The sequence below is a fragment of the Hylobates moloch genome, unplaced genomic scaffold (assembly GCF_009828535.3).
Source record: "Hylobates moloch isolate HMO894 unplaced genomic scaffold, HMol_V3 SCAFFOLD_2, whole genome shotgun sequence".
In the NCBI taxonomy this organism is placed as follows: domain Eukaryota; kingdom Metazoa; phylum Chordata; class Mammalia; order Primates; family Hylobatidae; genus Hylobates; species Hylobates moloch.
The window spans coordinates 82,263,529-82,270,246 of NW_026652277.1; the positions used below are offsets into that span (position 1 = coordinate 82,263,529).

A 6,718-nucleotide genomic window follows, 5' to 3' on the forward strand; every position below is an offset into this window, starting at 1 on the left:
AATCTTTAGATCCCACAGATCGTGTATCTGCCCCTGCCAATACAGCATTTAAACATGCACTAACTAATTAGACTCTTCACTGAATCGTGGTGACAGGAGGGAGGGGCAAGAATCCAGACAGGTGGGCTGCCAGGGGAGTGGCTTTGGAACTGGTCCAGGACATGGGCTCTCTTGCTCTGGTGTAAGCAGGGCAGGCCCCACATATTGTCTTGGTCCGCATGCCTGACTCATATTATCATTTTTTTTCAACAAGTCCAGTCTAACAAACAGGTAGCTGTCAGCACTACAAAGGAGGGAAGACTCCCCCACCCGCTACCATATCTCTTCTCCACCTCCTGTGGTGGCCTAAAATACTAGAACTAGAGGCACATTCCTTTGGGTTTGGTAAGTTTTTTAGTCTTTGAGAATAAAATTAAAAGCAAATGTTTTACAAACAATTTCATCATAAGTCAATATTAAATATCCCTTAGTCCCGAGGTTTAGGAATGTTGATGAGGATGATGACGATCACCTACCAATTTCTGAACATTTACTATGCCTCCGGCAGTGTGCTGCACAGTGTAGTGTGCAGCGTCTCAGTCAATCCTGCAACTGAAGGTTAGAGGGGGTAACTGAAGCTTAGAACGGGTCATGCAGCTCTAAGTGACTGAACAAGAGATTAAGGCACAAAAATAGTTAAATGACAAATCAGGAGGCAAAGGCTTTAAAATTTCAGGCATTTCCCAATTATGCCTTGGGCTAGCCTTTCCCTTTGCTGTTTTCCTCAACTCTAGTAAAATGCTGATTACTACTTCTCTTAATCACAAGCAACAGAGTAGAATATATTCTACATTATGTGGGGTTTAAAAAATTAACCCCCAGGCAATGGAAACATGTTTTCTTCAGCATAAGAAACAAAATTGGGATTAAACACCAAACGACACCTGGATTGCAGAAAAAATCAATTACCAAAGGGGAAAAGGTTTGCAAGACAACTAGAGCTAGGCAGTTAAACATTAGCATTCAATGGTTTGAAGTGTTTAGGTTTTGCAATGGTGTGGTTTGGAAGCTTTCCAGCAGAAAAGCTATTTTCTTTTAAGAGGATAACTCTGCAATATTTTCTTTGCTGAAATAATGTGATCCTTAATGACGTCTTATATGACCCAAACTTTAAATAGACCCTATTATTTTAGCTGACCTCATTCTAACCAGGTTTTTACAGGTCAGCCATGAACTATCGACAGCTTCCTGATAATTAATCCTACTTACCCAAGTAACTGTTAGCCTGTTGGCCTTATCTATGCTAAGAGGAAGCTTTTCTATGTACCAGACTTCCTCAGTGAATAAAACACAAACTGAAATTCTGCAGAAAGGGCCAACATTGTGAGGTTTGAGAATGAAGAAACAGATTGAAGATTACAACGCTGCCCTGTCTTTAGCTCCTTCCTTGCTGAAATTCTGTGGTTCATCTGGCACAGGAATGGCTTTACAGTAGAGTCAGCAGCACAACTACTCAGGTCAGTAGTGGTTCTCTGGATGGTACTATCAAAATGCATGGACAACAACATATGCAGTTACCTAAGTGGTCTGGATTGAGAAGCAATGGGAGAAGATATCTCAAGTAGTCACTAGAGTTATTTCCTCTAGGATTTAATTTCCTGCCATTAGAGGCTCATTCTTTTGACTCTGAAGAGCTCTAAGATTCTACTAGGAAAATACAGCTGCCCTCTTTGGTTGTCACCTACTCAAATGCAAGACTGGTGTTTGATAAAAGGAAGGAAAAGAGGCATACTGTTATAACTGATGCTGTCAGGACTCCAGGAAGAAGAAAGGTGATGAAATAACAAAACTGCTTTCTTCATTTGGTGAAGGGAGTAAGGAGCTCATGCTGGTCCCATCTAGCAATTTGTAAATGGGTTGTTTGAACATACGGGTCTTAACATGTTCATAGATTGTGGGTGTGTGTTTGTGTGTGTGTAAAATGAAAAGGCTTATTGTTAGATGTAGCCTCATGTCAGCATAGTATAAAGTTCCTCAGGTAAGGGCATGCTTTATAATTAAAGGATTTCTGCATCTGTAATTGCCCATGACATGTACCTTTTCTTTCCAAGTCACATTTCTGATTTTCAGTGACGATTTATTATTAACCTATTTTCTCATCGGGTTAAAAGCATATCCCAAAAGTTTAAATCCAGTGTGCTCCAGTACATATAAAGAGACTTATTAAGATGATCTTTTCTTAATAAATCTCTTTATATGTACTGGAGCCTGAAACTTCATTAGCGACTTTAATTTCGCCCTGGTCCTGTGGTCCTGTGATCTCGCCCTGCCTCCATTTGCCTTGTGATATTCTATTATCTTGTGAAGCATGTGATCTCTGTGACCCACACCCTATTCGTACACTCCCTCCCCTTTTGAAAATCCCTAATAAAAGCTTGCTGGTTTTTCGGCTCAGGGGGCATCACGGAACCTGCCGACATGTGATGTCTCCCCGGACACCCAGCTTTAAAATTAAAAAAAAAAAAACAAAAAAAGATGATCTTTTCTAAGAAAGGTGATTGTATCTTACATTATACAAAAAAAAAACATAAACATGACATATAGTCAAGTGCACTGTGCATTTTCTTTTCTCACTGTGGCAATGATGTGAATTTTTGGACATGTTGTATGGTGGTGACTTTATACATTAAACTGAGCAGAGACCAGATTGCATTGTGAAGTTCAGAAAAGCTAGAATTGGAAACTCAGAAGCCCAAGAAACATTCTTCAGAAGGAATGAAGACTGAGTAGACTTAGGATTTAATATTTCCTGCATGGTTTGGAAATATTCTGGATTTGTTTCTAAACTTTGCTAGACATATGTCAGTGACTCAGAAAAGTCATGCTCAGCAGAGAGGTGAGAGAATGACCTACTGGTGACCATCAGGTTATGTTTCAATTTTTAAAATATGTATCCTTCAGGAAAAAAAATGGCAGGTTACATGTCATTTTCCAATGTTAATGGTTCAATTTTACTAGATTTTTACTATGCTTAAGTTGTTATAATTTTTTTTAAAGAATAGATGGAACATAAACATAAGAATGTGAAACTTAAAATACATCACAGGACTCTGTTTCCTCTCTTTTTATGTCTCCTCTTAGGTGACCTCTTCCATTTCCATGTATCTGAAGACATCTTTACCTTCTTTCTGCTTCCACCATCACCACTTTAGTCTAGGCCAGTGCCTTTTTGATCACTATGAAGAATAACAAAATCACTTCACAGTGTAATCCAGTACTTGGAAATGCATGCCTATATGCACAAAAATTTGAGAGGAACTGTTATGAAATGATGTGACGGTCTCTGATGTTATGTTTTCTTTTTTCTTTCTTTCTTTTTTTTTTTTTTTTTTTTTTTGACAGAGTCTCACACTGTTGCCCAGGCTGGCGTGTAGTGGAGAGATCTTGGCTCACTGCAAACTCCACCTCCCATGTTCAAATGATTCTCATGTTTTAGCCTCCCAAGTAGCTGGGAATACAGGCGCCTGCCATCATGCCTAGCTAATTTTTGTATTTTTAGTAGAGGCGGGGTTTTGCCATGTTGGCCAGGTTGGTCTCAAACTCCTGGCCTCAAGTGATCCACCTGCCTTGGCCTCCCAAATTGCTGGGATTACAGGTGTGAGCCACTGCGCCTGGCTGAAGTTTTGTATTGTACATTATTCTCTTTCACTGCTATTGTGGGTTAAGACCACTAAAATGACTGCATAACCGTGATGGGTTGTGACCTACAGTTTGAATAGCAGTAATCTAAGATAGCATCATCATTTGCCCAGATATCTGCAGCAGTCTGTTAACCCATTTCTCTTCTATTTTTCCCTCATGAATTCCCCATATCGCAGCAAAAAGGATCTCAAAAGATAAATCCAGTCATGCAACTGTCCTGCTCAAAGCCTTCAGTAGCTTCTAACACTTACACAAAAAAATCTAAAATCTTTCAAACTCCTCACCACAAATGTACATGATCTGAACTTTGACATTCTGTTCAGTCTAATCTCATGCCATCTCTCCCTTCCTCTGTATGCTCTGGTTCCATGGAACACATTTGAGTTCCTCCAGTACAAGAGATTTTTGCCTGCCCAAGTACAAGTTGCTCCCTCTGCCAGGAACACTCTTTTCCCAACTTCTGATGACTGGCTGGTGTTTACCCTTTAGTCTGGTCTTTTCTTTACAAAGACACCTTTTTTAACCATCCCAGTTACAGTGGATCATTCCTTCTTATTTTTTATTTCAACCCATTGTTTGAACACTTACCACAGTTGGAAAGATGGAAAGAAAATATGACAGCTAGAAAACTGACCAAATAACAGGCAAGATGGGGGTGGGTGGAGGACTCACAGCAAGAGATAGTGAAGTCTTTTAGGGCTGGATGTGTTCATCTTAGGATCAAGGACTTAAAACTTTGGAATTGCGACTTTACGCAATGTAGCTTGCCTGTAATGCCTGCCTTTTCATTTTTGTGTAATACCGAATTACATTGATTTGGAAAATTCTACATGTCTCTACTTTGCTAAGAAGGATGAAGGAAAGAAAGGGTTTGGTTAAACATATGCTAACAATTTTTTTTCTTTGACAGGAAGTATTGGTGAGCCTAAGAGGCAGCAGAACAGTGGAAGCCTTCCTGAGTGCAGGGCCTGCCACTTGTTGAGGAGCCATGACTGGGGATGCATCTGACCCCACAGCCATCTGAGATAAGACACTTCTCAACTACCATGTCTTCAGATTCATCTGCATTAAACTTGATAGAGCCCCATTTCTTTGTGATGTGGCCAGGCAACTTGAACTTGGCCCTGCGTAGGGACTCAGTCACATGCTCCTTGTTCTGCACCTTGGTATGGATGGACATGATGACTTGACCAATGTAAATTCTGGCATGGTACCCTGGGGCTTTCTAGAGATACCCTGCACACCTGTCTGGAGCCTACACTGGGAACAGTGCAAAGTCAAAGGTCAGAGACACAAACATACATTGGAAACGGCTGTCTCCTATGTTCTTTAGAGCAACCCATACAAGAAACAAGCTGTGTATACAACAAAGGAAGCTGTTGTTTGCAGCCATTACACCGAGCCCCTATGAGGAAAGGAGTACAGCTGGCTTAATTGACTGCAGATGAATAATTTAAAAAGTCTGCTGAGTCCCAGAATTCGGGGTGACAGTGGTAATCAGAGTGACAGAACTCTAGAGAAAGGCAGTGTTCATAGAAAAGAGTCAGAGGTTGCTGGTGGGGTCAGCTCCCACCAGCTGGAGGTTCTTTTCTCGATTTAGAACTCACAGGGTTTTATGTGGTGTTTTAATGAGAAAGATGTTTCCATCCTTGAACCATCCCTTCTCTAGCTTGGAGGTCCTTCCTGTGCTATAAAGATCACAGATAATTTGCTGGCTTTGTACAAGGGCAGTACTGTTGAAGGGGACCTGCAAGCTTCTTTGTCCTAGAAACTAAAAGTCCCCATTTCTGCCTCAGCAGTTCCAAATGTACAAACAGATATTTTCACATGGTATCACTCCTCACTAGCCACCAGTTGCAGGATGGAGTTGCGGGATATATTATAATAGTTGTTTTTGAGTTCAGGTAGAACTTGGAATCAGCCAAATTTGCCATAGGCTCAAACTGGATGCCCTGAGAGATAACTCCCACAGTGTAAGATTGAGAACATCATTTGAACTCCCATGGGCCTGATTCCTAGAAGGAGAGCAACCTGGTTTTTGCCCCTTCTGCCTTTGCTGGTCTCCATGCCTAAGCATTACATTCTATCCAGCTCCTACAGATGAGTTAGCTGGCTTGAGTGCCTACAAAGGACCAGGCATTCTCTAAGGCATATTTTACATGTTGCAAGGCACATTTAGCATGCTCTAAGGCATATTTACATATTTACATTCATCTAATACTGGCCATTCTGTTTTTCCAGCCTGGCCTTCTGTCACAATCTTGGGTTTATCCCTTCTCAGCTCAGCACTAGGGGAGTGTTTCTTCAAAGCTCTGATATGTACTGTGGGTGCTGTTCCCAATGATTCCCATCTTTCTGATTCCTTTTAATTCCTTAGTAATGATTTGTGCTAACTATTTTTACCTTTTTTTCCTCCGAGTCTCAACCTTGAAGAGTTTACTGTGGCCACTTGAAATTAAGTATGGGCTGCTTTTAATGGGACTAATTGTTATAAGTTCTCATAGGAAGAATCAATTTCAAGAATGAGAAAAAAATCCATCCCCAGGGTTCCTGCATCCTACTCTCAGCCTCATGATTTAATCACTTAATTTTAGAATAACGCACTCAGCTGTTTCCACATCAGCCACTGACTTTCCCCAAGAAACAAATAATAAGGAAGATGTGGCCTTAACTAAGATGGCCTTGCCATAGGTTAAAGGATCATGGATAGCTGATCTCTAGTGCCTCTAGATCATTGGAACAAAGCCATTTTCTTCCTCAGACCAGGTTGCTTTGATTTGCAATTTATTATAAACAAAATGAACTGGCTATTTTGGGGCTTGGGTTTGAACTATTACCTAAATCCTGACTAGTCGTAGTTTGTGAAGTTCTGCAACAAATGCCTGCCTCTGTCTCTTTCATTCTTTTTCTTCCTCTTCCTCTTTTTTTTTTTTTTTTTTTAAAGAACATCTTTTTCTGGAACAATGAAGCAGATAAGAAATATAGGAAACCATAGAGAGTTAAATAGCATTTATGGAATTGTGAGGATCATCTACTG

At 40.5% G+C, this 6,718-nt stretch overlaps 1 non-coding gene across 1 annotated transcript; it reads right to left on the minus strand.

The window, feature by feature from the left end:
• Positions 1–4,992: 4,992 nt before the first annotated feature.
• On the minus strand, positions 4,993–5,125 carry LOC116477654 (small nucleolar RNA SNORA70). Its single transcript, XR_004250580.1, has one exon. It is a non-coding gene; the product is annotated as a small nucleolar RNA SNORA70 (small nucleolar RNA).
• Positions 5,126–6,718: the final 1,593 nt, after the last annotated feature.